The 15,097-nt window shown below is 29.4% G+C and overlaps 1 protein-coding gene across 5 annotated transcripts in view; it reads right to left on the minus strand.

Annotated features, from left to right (window-relative positions):
- chas (chascon) overlaps nucleotides 1-15,097 on the minus strand; it is a 232,952-nt gene that overhangs the window by 24,778 nt on the left and 193,077 nt on the right. The gene's annotated exons all lie outside the window — the stretch shown is intronic.

The following is a 15,097-nucleotide window of genomic DNA, read 5'->3' on the forward strand; positions in this document are numbered from 1 at the left end:
CATCCCAATTCACTTTTATACTATAATACAAAAATAACACACAATATGGAATAATCTTATAAGTATTTCTATACTATGCTGATTTTTTTTCAAAATTATTTATATTCATTTATGAATTAATCATATAACTGTATTTGAAGAGATATCTCTTTGAAATAAAATCAAATATTCTTGATCAGATTTCTTAAGTTTTATTGGGGATATTTTGCTTTTAACATTGGATATATAAGTATATGGTGTGATAAAATAACTATGTCACTTTAGAATGAACGTTATTAAATTCTGAAAGTATAAACTTAGCAGAGAACCGCACCAGTAAGAAGAGATATACAGCCTTAAAGCTCCAAGAATAGTTTAGATTTTCACCGCTAGATGGCGTTAGTGATACCTCAAAAACTTAAAATTTTACAATGCTATTTTTTTTTAAATTGAATTACCCGTATTGGTTAAATGCTATTTCACACTCTCTTCTAAGGAAAAATATGTGAACTAATTTAGAACACATTTCATCTATGTTCAGTTGAAGCTTTATACTTCACAAATTTCTCAACTTCCAAATTTATCAAATAACTACTCACATATGAAAAGATTTCACCTTGCCTTGCAAATACATACATCTCTTTTTAAAAAAAAATCAAAATGGATGTTCAATAAAGAGTAGAATGGTGAACGTTACAAAAGTGTATAAAATGATTACTTAAGCTACCAAATACCAAGTTGCCTAGGCAACTTAGACTTCTATATTCTTTCTTATAAAAACAATAGAAGCTTTATCTCAAGTTAAGATACCTATAATAATTGGAAATTGTATATGTATATCAATTTCTCAATGGAAATAAATATCTGAAGAGAATCTATGAGCAAGTTTAAATATCGTTCACTCCTTTCAACAACGTCATCTACCAAAAAACTTGATTTTTCAAAATATCGTTTTTAAAGTTAAAATATATTAAAATGTATTAAAAAAAAATCAAGCCACTTTTTAAACTGTTTACTGTGCATCAGATCTTTTTAGGTAATATCTGAATGTTTTTTCTCCATTTAAAAATTATTTAGAATATTAAAAAAAAATACCTTTTCTTCAAAATGCAAAAACAACACTTTGCCCTGTAGCGGGTAAATATTAAGTTAAAAATATGCCTCTTTTGCTGGGATAAAGTACATTTTCTGGGCATTCCGAAAACATGCACAACTGAAAATTGACAGTTTTTGATATATGACGTTGTTGAAAGGAGTGAGCGGTATATTATTCTCAATATTATTAATATTTGTAGCATTTAGTTTGTGGTAAGCCATTTTAACTTTTTTTTACAAAAACTTAGTAATATTAGTATATAACCACTCACCTCACTCACTTGGTGATAATATTACTAACATTTTTGTAAAAAAATAAATAAGTATGGTTTTCCTTTGTAGAATTGATATAAGAGCGATATTCGAATATAATGATGAATACAACACATCATACATTTTTTGTACTTGTGATAGTCGTTCTACGTTACTGTGGCATCGATGTACTCGCACATACGAGTATATAAATTTGATTAACGTACGTACATACTGACGAATCAATTTAAAAAGAAAGTTAAATAAAAGAGTAGTAAACCTATGTAAGCAAATATAATGCCCAGCGGGATATGGCATGTAGAAGGTATGTAAAAAAATCACCGACATTTAAAATGATTTCCTCACGAAAAAGTAATCAATGAGGTACGTACATCACGTATATATTAATGTATGTAGGTAAGGTCAGAACGTTAAGCCTACATTTTTTAAATTCAATAATCATTTCCTCACATCGATACGTTGATATACCCAATATCCCGAAATGTATCATATGTATAGTACGTTATATGAAAGTTTTGTGATGGAATACCAAATTTTTTAATTGTTTGCATTCATGAATTACGTTATTTGCATTTACTATTAATCTAACCTGACCTAACCTGCTATATGTATTTATTTAATTATTTATTTTTCACACTTATATTAACAAATTATACACTTTTTTTAATAAAATATTTTTAAAAGCTACTTTGTTTATTGTGAGTCATATAATCATGTATGACTTGGCCGAATGATACATAGTTTCGTTATTTATGGACAATGGAAGCACGGTAAACAGCTTTATTGAGTAATATTCAAAGGTCCAAATATTCAAAAATATCAAAACGAAGTGTGTATTTGATTTTTGTTATGTGTTTTTGATCTAGTGTTGATCTTATTATGTATCTAAAAGCTATGCAAATGATTTTTTTTATTAATTTCTAAAAATACGTGAAAAAGTCTATTGAGATGGGAATAAAGATGTAAACCCAGACGGTAGGGCGAACGATCCGTCATAAGCTGGCTTAAATTATCACTTTTATACACTGCTTAATTCATTCTACGCATGATTAACATCCATACTACATACTTGAATTTCAGAAAGTTTAATGCACGCTTCAATTGAAAACATAAATTCCATTTTCCTATCTCAATAGATTTTTTCATCTATGTTGAGATATCAATAAAAATATTAATATGAAAACGCCTGAGTCCTCTAAGTCTTCCAGCAAATCCAGAATTAGTGAACAAAATTTAACGCACTCAAAATCTGTTTCATACTTTGTAAACAAATTGAATATTCCTTGATGCAAAAGCTATGTATATATACAAGTAGTGTCTCCATATGTGTATACAAACGCGTGAAAACGCGTGTTATAATACTTTAGTACAAATTATGCAACTAATAAAAAGAGGCGAGTGTTATTCAAATCATATATCAGTTTTTTTTTGTTTTTTAATGTTTGCATATTTCGTACGAAATCTATGGTTAGTATAATAATTAACGACAATCCTTTCGCTATGTCGTGGAATTTCAAATTAAGTGTATTTAAAGCATATAAATATTATTTTTCGCTAAATCAACATCGCCATAAACGATGGTACTTAATATTTAAATTTCAATAATAAAACACTTTATCACACAATGATTTTATGGCATACCACCGTACATAAATATTTGGTAATTTTAATAAATTTATGGCCCACTGATTTGGACGTAACAAATAATCGTTTTGAAGTTGTAATACGAGACAAATATTCGAGTAGGCGGTTTGTTCCAAAAGATGATCGTCTCGAAATACAATCTGCATTGTGTATTGAAACAAAAATGGGCGGGACATTAAACTCCTTCGCATCGGCATATTTTGTAATACGATCTTTTCAAACGACCTTGAAAAAAGTAATAAAACTATTTCGCAACAAAAGCAGGATGAAAAAATACTACTAAATTTAAAAAACACATTTTTTACAATAAAGAAACTGAAATTTAATATGGATAATACCGATTTTGAAATTTATTTACAAATTTTAAATAATTTACATGTATTTCATGACGAAAACTTTAACGTTAAACCCTCTGTATTGTGTTGTTATTTTTAATATCATTAATTTTTCGTTCAGGAATAACATTAAAATAAAAACAAAAATTCTTATAAAATGATTCTTCCTATAATGGGGTGTATATTGTATAATTCGAGTGAAATTATTAGTTTGTAAGCGTTATTAATAATTATACAAAAACTTTAAAATAAAATAAATTAATTTAACAAATCTTACATTATCTGACTTACCAGCGTAGACTCCGTTCCAAGACGATTGATTTTGATACATTGGCCATGAGCAATAGTAATTTACTAATGAATATGATGGTTTTAACCAGATGAAGGAAGAATATGAAAGGTACTAACTGTTTTTCATTTTAAATGAACTTATCGCTGCAAGGTTGAAGTTTATTGGAAAATGTGAATTCGCGCATACGACAGACTAAATAATACTCGATTTTATTTATACATTTTCAAAAACGAATTTTATGTATCAATCTATGATATACACTGATCAAGTTCCCAGTATAAGTACTTAAAAAAAATTACTCACAGTTTTCATCTTTACATTTTTTCAAAGGTAAATATGTTTTAAATTAATGAGGAATTTTATACTAACTATTCTATATCCGGTCACATACATATCATTATTAAGTATCAAACATTATCTGAGATGGGTAGGTTGGTAAGGGCCGTGGATAATTTAATTACGGGGATCACATAGAACGATGAGAGACTCTATAATTTATTTTTCGAATTCAACTTAATATCTACCCGCGACTGAAAAGACTTTAAAGGCTTTTATAATAAGGGTACATATTATACATACTATATTTCCATAACTGATTTGGAAGCGCATGATATTTAAAGTTTATTTTTAAAATATAATATGTCGATAAATTCAATTTAAAAAAATCATGATTAAAGTATTCCGTAATTGTCTTTTCTATAAAACATCTACTTAACTTTTTTTTAAATTATCTAACGACCAAGTGACTCTGAAATCTAGATCACTCTACTCAATCTTCATTTTTTTTAGTTTTATAGCCTATGCCTACTCGTGAGTGGATTTACTCTTTATGTTTTAAGTTAAATTGTAGTTAATTTAATGTAATTCATGAGTGAAAATTCTAGGCAAAAACACTCGCTTCTACTTAACTATTCACCTGCAAACAAACTCATAAAAAATCTCGGGCGGGACATAACTTAAAAACGACGTTAAAAGAGTCGATTTTGAAGTGCAGTAAGAAATACGCCCTTTGCATCTTGATCTGAATACTGAAATAACTTGTTAATAATAAGTGTGGCAAAGACTATGAAATATATAAATAAAATACTTGTTTAAAACCGTTTTTGAGTTTATAAATATTAACACGACTAGTTTCGAGAACAACATACTATATGTTCTCATCTACAGGTGAAATTACAAACTGTTACTATTTTCACCGTTTGATGAGAACATGCTAAGTTCTCGAAACTAGTCGTGTTTACATTAATAAACTCAAAAGTGATCTGAAAGAAGTTTTTTTTAATATTCAAATAATTGTTATTTTACAAAGTAAATGTCAAATCAATAAATAGTATAAAGGTATTCAAAACCAACTTATCAAAACATTATACTTTTTTTTAATATAATTATGCGTTATCAACAACAAAAAACATTAAAATAATCGTGGAAAGTAAGTACGATTTTCAAGGAAACTTGAAAACTTTAAAACGAATTTAGAAACATGCAATTAATAGCATTTAAAAGTTAATTTCTAAAGTAAAATATGTCTTTACCTAGCCCTAAAGAACTATGAGAGTATGCCGTGTTACCTTTAAATTGCAAAATAATGGTTCCGTTCGAATAAGCAATTATGAGGAACGATATATTTGCAAAGTGCTCCCGTTAAAGTAAACGCCATAAATGCAAAGATGAATCGTGAAGAAACTGTCCTCGTTACTGCGAAACAAGAATGTATCCGTATATACATGCATAATATATCATATTATGCTAATAATTACTAACTTCTACAACCAAACGTCTCTACGTATAAAATTTTATTTTATTTTTTAAAATAACAACAGATATGACTTTATAACAAAAATATTCAAAATTTACAAGTTACAAAACTATAAATGACCAAAAATATTGGTCATTTATAGTTTTGTTTACTACTACTTCTACTACTACTGCTACCACCACGTCGTCTCACCGCAGGGGAAGGTAGAGAGGATGGAATGCCACACTCTTCTGTCCTGACATAATATACCACTAGTCATACATGCCCTCCCATTGCGCAGACTTTTGGTATCACGACATTTTAGGTTCTGATTGAACTTGTCATTCATAATCTTTTTCGGCCGTCCTCGTTCTGTTTTTCTCATTTGCCAAATATACTTTCTTAGTCATTTCTCTTGCCATCCATTCGCTCCTCATGTCCATATTTCACAAAATAACTCTTCGTAATCTTTTCAACTTTCCCTAGTTTAGCCTTACATTCCTTTCTAATATTTTCTTTTTACATTCTTTTTTAATATTTTGTTTTATAACTTTAATATTTATTTATTATTACTCTTTTCTGATACCTAAAAAAAAAGAAAAAAATAGGCAGAATACCGCCTCCTGCATCTTATCCTTTATTCATTTACTTTCATATTTTTCCTCCTTGAAACATAGTTATTTCTAAATTTGGGCACGGTTCACAGAGGTCACTAGTTCAATTCCCAAGTGGTTCAATATACTCGTAAATATAAATACAATTTTTTAGTAAAAAGTACCCAAATCTCAGCCAAAACTACAAAATTTCTTGAACTGAAATATGCATATTTTTTATGTACAACTTTTTTACAAAACACCTTTCGTATCTTGTTAATGTAGGATTTCCTTTCGTATTTAATTTGTTAATAAAAAACAGAAGTGAAATTAAAACGTGGTCTAATGTAATTTATGGGACAAGTGAACGTTATATTTATGTTTTGTGGTTAAAATTGAGAGTCGATACAAATTGGTGGTAAGATTGAACCTTGTATCTTTATACGAAATTAAATTACTTTCATTATGTCTTGTATCAAAGAATGGAAAAAGTGGTTGAACTAACTGTGTAGGTGTGAAGTCTATACAAAAATAAACTTTTGACAAATATCAGACTGTAATAATTTTATTTTAATGACTTGATGATGGAATTATTATTCAAAAACACGTTGTCGCGAATAAGTACTTATTAAAGTGGTATTACACAAAGGGAACGATGAATGATAAGGAGAGTGTTATATTACCATACCACAAAATACAAAGAATATTTACTAACGACAAAGCAGCAATTTGTCTATGAAAACATATATATACAAATATATGGGGCCTTTTTCACGAATATTTTGATAGTAAAACATTTTTATAAATAAAAAATTTCAATTGAATTATATCGCAATTTGCCAATTGAAAAGTTAAAAAATAAAAATAAAAATAAAAATATCGAGGTTCTTCGATTTTGTTTCAATTACGAAATCACATTGTTAACATTTTTAAGTGCAAGAAGCCCATTGTTCTATTTATTTCTCATGATAAAGATAGAATCTAATTTAAAGTTCTCTTATAATAACTCAATATACGAGTAGATGGAGAAGAAAACGGATGTTTGAGCGTTTATAGGGCATAAGACCTGTCATTGTCTGGTTTGACATTCACCATTCTACCCATGTTTGCCACACTACTTATATTGTCAAATTTTCGTAAGTTATATTTATCCTTTAATTGAAAGATCTACTACATGTTATTTCGTTGGCTACATCCTAAGTTGAAATTACTATTCATGTTAGCAGTTACCATGAAATGTAAGTTTTTCCTGAATTATTTAACATACTAAAAGACGCCATTTTTTTTTAAACTCATTTTTTAGACCGTTTGCAATATATTGAGCTTGCACAAATTTTGGTTCATAAATTCTTTGGATTACAAAAAGTAGGGTTAATTCGCCATAATCAAAGTAAGTAAGTAGAGTTTCTGAGTAAAAAAAATTGACACTCAAAATATTGATTCTAATATAATTTTTCTAATCTCATTTAATTTGATTTCATTAATTGAGTCGGCAGTCACTTTGTAGTAATATATATCCATTTCGCATCATTTTTAAACAACGTATGTGAAGCGAAGTCTATATTTGGTCATTATTGCCCAAACATTTTGTAATTTTTCATCCGTACAGGCTTCAAAAATTTCTTTTATTGATTTAAAAAACGTATAAAAATTAAGTATCAATAAAACAAGTGTTTTATTTATAATTGAAAAATTAAGTAAATAAATTGATACAAAAGTGTAATAATTCTGAGTATAAAATTTAATTTTTATACTTAGTTTGTGTGTTTACATTTTCTGAACACTTATAATATCCTTACAGGGAAATGGTAATTGACTTCTGCAAAAGGATTTCCTGAAAGCATTTATAATGTAATAGGATCCTCTATGAATATGTTGTATGGTTTGCAGCCGAGTGGGTGCAAACGTGCTTGCTGATACAAAGGTCATAAGTTAATTTCATGGCAAATAGGGATGTAGGAATACTAATTATTAAAATGTACATAGAACAAAAGAGAATCTTAGTTTGTATTATGTATGGAAGATAAATACCATATTCACTGAGTATTATATACTTAATAATCGGATAAACCACTGATGAGAAATATAAATAAAATGCGCTGGAGACGATCAACAGATTTATCCATTTATTGTCCAGAAAACGTTACTTTGAATAACAAAATTTGATCAATATAAGATACATTGCTTAATATATATTGCATCTAAAATGCTGATAAATATCCCAAATGAAAAGGGCTGAAAGAAATATTAATAGAATGCTCTCGGAATATGAATTTGGCTTTAGGAGAGGAACGGGTACAAGAGATGCAGTACTGAGTTTGAGACTTCTGGAGAAAAGCAAAATAAAAAATCAAAAATATATACTTTTTGTATTTTTTTTTACTTTGTATATTTTTTGTAAACAGAAATAAGATTATATTCATTATTTCAAATACGGAGTCAAATATTCAGCTTGCATAAAATATTTGTAAAAATAAATGGTTTAAAAAGTTGTAGAAAGCATTCCTTTATAATATGCATAGTTAAACATATTTATTATTAATATAAGTTATGTTAATTATTGTCCAAATGCAAAATGCATTCCTCTAGAACAGGCCAGTTTACATTTGGAGTTCAAGAGAGGTCAAAATGGATATTTTACAATATTAAGATGCAGATCACACGACTGTGAGTATCCGTCAAGGCCCATATGCTAAAGTCGCATACTGAATAACTAAAGGAAAACAAATCACTCGTGGACATCTGCATACGAAAAGTATTTATATGAATATTAATTCAAATTGGCTAGTTTTCGCTACACGTCAACAAGTAGACGTATTCTAAATTAAATTTACTGAATGTATTTTACAAAATACTTGTCGAGCTAATACATTTTAACCAACGAAAACAGACTAATACAGGTCAAAGTTTATACCTTATACAGCTGTTTGAAAATAAGGGGGGAAATAGAGCTTGTATTTGTAGAAAGAAAAAATATATATGTAATGAGTTGCAGTTGAAATAATTAAGATTTTATATAATAACTAAAAATCAATCAATCAATAAGTTTGCTGGTGTGTAAATATGTATGTGTGTATATAAATAAAGATCATTTCATCGTGCAAAAGTGACCCCAGTACCCAAATAAAATAAAATAATGTAATATAAAAAGGAATTTTATAAACCGGAATATCAATTGTTTTTCTCATTTTTCTCAAAACACCTACTGTGTATAAAGAGAAGTATTAAGCGAGTATAAATAAAACATTTTGAGTGTGTCCACATACTTGTTCACAAAATCTGGATTATCTCCATTTACAGGAGTTATTTTCATATTATTTTTTGACATCTCATCAAAGTTGAAGAAGAATATGGAAGTCTGGGCATTTACGGGGTACACTCAAAAAGCTTAAATAATAAAAATTTAAATGATATTTTCTGGCGTTTCTCATGTCGCTCACTCCTTTCAGATATTTCTCAGATATTTATTCAATATTACCCGAAACTGGTGCCTGAAGCGGTGGGCTGATAATCATTCCTTCATGTGCTCATGATCAAGATAACACTTCGTTTATATGGTGCAATTATTAAGTATCCATAATTATTATAATCATTATTTATCATGCATATTGTAACATTCATTCTATAAAATGGTTAAATATCCAATTACCTAAGGAGTTTACTATGAATGTGTATATTTCTGAAATTTTCTCAATTATTATAACAATTTTTATTGTTTTTTTAAAGGCTGTCTATGGTTTGTTTTTTAATTGCTGCGTCGCTTCATGATAATAAATTAACCTCATCTCACACATTTTTCTTCATGACCTCCTGGCACTAAGCACTCGTTAGCAACGCATCCATGTTTCGAGGCGAGATGGTGAGATTGTGAAAATTTCATATCCCCTGTAATGGGATATCCCAGATTCAAGATTATTCGTGTCGCCAGGTTTAACTGCTAGATGAATAGAGATGGCGAAGTGCGGTGGCTGACATTTGATACACGCACGTACTATTTTACACATCATTATTTTTACTACGCTAATAGCTTATATGAACATCAAACAACATTTTTTTTAAACTAATTCAGACGTAAATGAATGCTGAAAATTATAAACAAACTGGCTTGAATACACTTAAAAATATGTTATATTGTCAGTATCAATGCAAATACTAAAATTGATATGTTCCAATGTATTTTAAAATAAGTATTTCTTGAATCTGTAGATGAACCGAGATTTTATTCGAGAATTAACAATTAACCCTTGAACGGTGGTTCTCAAAATGGTCTTCGAGGAGCAATGAGGATTCCCGGAATCTCTACGCAACAAGCAGCATCACAAATCTACAATACAATAATTCAAAACTGCAAAGAAAACTATTTAGCTTGTACTAGTAGGTATTGTATCGACGGCCCCTACGTAAAGTACTCTATCTGCAAATCTGTTACTTTATAGGAGAGAGCTTAGAAGATTTTTTCAATATATATATTTTTTTATTAATTAACGATTTCATCTGAAATTCTAAACTAGTATTATACATTCAAATGCACGATAAAATATTGTATTAAATCGTTTAAAAACTTTATGCTTTGTCAAAATTAGGTAGGAGTTTGGTTTATTTCGAAATTTCGATGTAGATATCGTATTATATGCCTTTTTTTACAACCAAATTACTATTCTTTAAATATGTGTTTAACCTGCACCTTTATTGTTTCTGTAAGCTTGTTGTGTTCCCATGTAATTGATGTAAAACATCAAAACTATTTGTATTGCACTGTATTTCGTTTATTGTAACATGTTTTTCATTGTTTGTGAACCGTAAATAAATAAATAATAAAAAACAGGGCGTAATTTATTTTATATTTATTTTTGTTTGTTTATATTTGTAGAAAACGGTCAGTTGATAACATACACCAAATACATCAAAATTGACGTAGTTAGAGCACTTTACGTAGGGCACGTCGGTATTATTGTATGATGTTTTATATATAATTGTAGAAGTTAGTAGTGTATATAATAAACGTATTTTTGTATGATTTTCATTAAATGATTGTAATTAAATAATGAATATAAAATCAGATTTTGCTTAGTATGGGGCTCCTCAAAATAATTCGGGTTTAAAAATAGTTGCCCCCCAAAAAAGATTGAGAACAGCTGCCATAGATAATCTAAATGTAATCAATTTAAAATAAAATAAGTTTCTAAAAGATATAATCATGAACTGTATTTTTTTAAGATTAGTATCACACATTTGTACTAATATATAATGTAATTGAAATAGTAAACTCAATTCTAAAACACCTAATAATTTATCTGAAATAGCAATAAAAATAGTTTTTGTCACAACAAACTAATTGATCAATAAACATCGACAAAGATATCACATAATTATTCTCAGCCTCCTACGTAATTATACGTTTTCGTGATTTCGTATTCCAATTAAGGCTTAGATCCGCGTCATTCTGATAAAATATCGGCATAACTCAAAAGCTCGGATGCGTTAGCTGGCAAGTGATCGCCTCTCATTACGCGGGAAGTCGCAATTACAAAAGGCTGCACGCTAAAAGGCGTGGAAATTGATCATGAATTATAATTGCGGCCCTATTAACTGTGTTTCCCTTTTGACGTAAGATCTCGAAAAAATTGTGTTCCTAGAACTCACCAGAGTAAGGGCAACCTTAGAAATATTTCACATCTTCTTGGTAGAGTGCAATTATACGGATAATTGAAATGATATATAGGGAGACGTGCGTTGTTGGATCTCTCGTATTAAGTGACGTATTCCGCAAGAGAGATTATTTTCTAGATAATCTTTATTCCTTCCGTACAAGTAAATTGGAGAGACCACCGTCCAGAATCTTACAAAGGATAATAAAAAAGCAAAAATTTAATTAACCCTTTTATTATCAATAATTTGAATATGTCCAAATCTTCAAACGAATGGAATTCAAGGGGGATTTTTATCAAGATACTCGTATAAATGTCTCACATACTTGAAGCAATTTGTGAGAAGCAAATATTTGTCGTTTAAGGGCTTTCAATCTATCATCGGCCAGCTTAAGTGATCACTTTATACATTTTTGTAAAATCCACTGTTCAAACATGCGCAGAATGCACTAAGCATTTTATTTAAATTTTCTTTTTTAATAAAGAAATTAATTAAAACCCTAATAATGTTCAAAAGCCAATTTTAAAAAAAGATGAAGGTAGGATACAAAGACTGGTTACTGATTACCTTTTTATACGAAGTTTTTGTTACAAAGTCAAATTTTAACAGGATTTGTGAATACGTAACCATGTCATTCAATACAACTAATAAAATTTTCGATCTAACTTTAATATTCGAGTATACAGGTATTTGCTATGTTTATATTTTAAATGTATATTATGTAACAAGGACAAATACATCGTGCATTGTAAGTTGTAACTATCCATCGTTACAACATATAATATTATATTTAAATGCACTTACATATTCGCTCGCTCGTGGAAACACCTATTGTACACACATGTCCAGTCTGATTTATAGAGTGACAATCGGAATATCGTATAACACCATATATCACAATAAAGTCCCTGTTTCACAAATGATGTCCCTGTTTCCATAGAACTAAATTAGAAGACAACACGTATTATTCTTTTTTATTCAATTTTAAAATGGTGATAAAAAAAATGTGACAAACCAGCCTGTTACCCCAAAAAACCCCAAAACCCAATTAGGATGTAAAATCCATCATTTATTTGTTTATAATATCTTTTTATAATATAATCTTATTATAATCTGATAAAATCAGGTAAGCTAAACGTTTTATTTTATGCAAGTAGTGCAAGATAATGAATTTCAATAAATACAAAACCGTACCCAAAAGAGTACGAAAATCATTGATACATAAATAACAGATTACTAAAAAAAAACACTAAAATAATTCCACATTTTGAGTTTTATTTCATTACACACGACTAGTTTCGAAAATAGCAGTTGTTTTCATCGAAAGGTGATTAATAAGTTTTACTAGTCGTGTGTAATGAAATTAAACGCAATAAGTGGTAATATATAAAAGTGCTGATTTTTTTTAAATAATCATCATGTCATTCCGCAAAGTTAATGACGAATCAAAAATATATATAAATAACAGCATTGTACCATTTTAAAATATCCTAGAGAAAGTTTAAAATAAAATTTAGCAAGTTTTTTGTTTAATATAAATAAAAACGGGCCACAACTGCCAAGTTGCTTTGGATGCATTTCACTACTCGGAAAAACGCGGCATGGCAACTCTGAAAGGAGCAACAGGTTTGATGTGTCGCCAAAACGGAGACCTGGCACTCGGGCCAAACGGTAGGTGGATGACCCGTTGATATATTGGCCATGTTAACCGTTGCGTGGACTATTGAAGAGTGATATAAAATAAATACAATAGTGTACTTGCGCAAGCAAGACGGAGTTGCGCAGAATACCAATGGCGGCGGTGAGTGGATACACAAAGCAGAGGCAAGCAAACGGGTCCGAACGAAAATGAACCAGTTTGGAGAGATATTCTTGTCGAACAGGAAATGAAGGGAACGGCGAAGGAACTTACTAAATAAAACAGAATAGAAAACTTTTTAGGACTTTTTTGCGACTCCTTACAGTCTAAGAGTAATACACTTTAGAATCAGTAGCGTGCATAGATTTTGTAATTTATAATCAGGATAGGCAGTAGAGATTTGTAGGTAACAAGGTAAGTTAGGTACTACTAAATGAGGAGGGGTAAGAAGCACTCTTATTTGTAAATTCACTGTAAAATCGGGATACGTTTTTGAATAGTTTCTTTTCAAAACTAGAAAAGTTCGCTCGATCGCCGTAAATTATCCATAAACCATACCTTAGAAGCAGTGGCGCGTCAAAGAGTTTATAATCAGGTTAGGCAGTGGAGGTAGGTAGCGAGGTAAGTTAGATACTACTAAGAAGATAGAGTCGATGTTTCTTTTCTGTAAATTCACAGTAAAATCGGAACACATTTTTTTTAAGTTTTCGCAACTTGGTTTGAAAGGTTTGCTTTTGCAAGAATGGTCTACAAGGATGCCTTGAGCTTCTGTATCAGATCCAGGAACGAGGTGAGAGCTTTCAATGGTTTTCTGCCTATATGGTAGAATGCACGCCCCTGCTTAGAAGACAAACGAAATTATCATAAACAGTTATTATTTATAGAATTTGTGCTACGAATCTTTTTCCTTTCCTTGAACTAAACAACAAACAAATTAAATAACATATAATCAATAAAATAAAAATAAAAAACAAAATTCAGTATATTCGTCGGTATACATGTTTTTTTTAAACTATACAATCTATTTTTGTACATATTTTATATGAGCTATTCTACGCCTACTATTTATTAGTAATCCTTTTCATTCACCATATATTTTGTTATCATTCTTAAGTAAAATTGTAATTTTTTTCCGGTAAAATATCACTTACGAAACGCCTTACCCTTATCATTTTTGTACACATTTTTAAATATCATAAATGTACGTATGTCATTGCAAACATTATTAGCCATAAAAATATAGATACATCAATGCTTAAAAATGAATAATTTTGGACGTTAACATGTAATTTTGCATTTTTGGGGAGAAATTTTATCAATACGTTAATGGCTTTGATATTTGAACTAATATTGGAATTCCAACATATTTAGTTTACGAAACATATCGTTCATTCAAATTAACAAGCATTTGCTTTCCAATTACTGCACCGAGTTACATAATAAAACAGTTAAGTATATTCTTGATAACTAGTTGAACAGAATTGACAAACCTGTTCTAAGCGGCTTGCCTACAAACGGTTATCGCATTTTTTCACTCGCTGAATAGTTAATAGGTTCATTTGCGAAACAATGCAGCTAATGTCGCTAAAGTCAAGCGACTTTTTGAAACCGGAAATTGATGTTACATAACATCGACTATCATTAAATGACCCTTTCGCGATATGTATATAAGTATATGGTATACGTTCACAACTTTTACTTGAATGAAAACTGTTTTTCAGAAATCATTACAAAAATATAATAAAAAACATACCACAGTTAATTTTTCAAATTAACAAATCATATATTATATTCTAGCCCGATAGTGCATAGGACACTGCATCGTTTTGGTAGAGTTTTATCTTGATCTTATATGAAGGCAAC

The sequence above is a fragment of the Brachycentrus maculatus genome, unplaced genomic scaffold, assembly GCF_059751285.1.
Source record: "Brachycentrus maculatus isolate JH-2025_06_01 unplaced genomic scaffold, ASM5975128v1 h1tg000180l, whole genome shotgun sequence".
Classification (NCBI taxonomy): domain Eukaryota; kingdom Metazoa; phylum Arthropoda; class Insecta; order Trichoptera; family Brachycentridae; genus Brachycentrus; species Brachycentrus maculatus.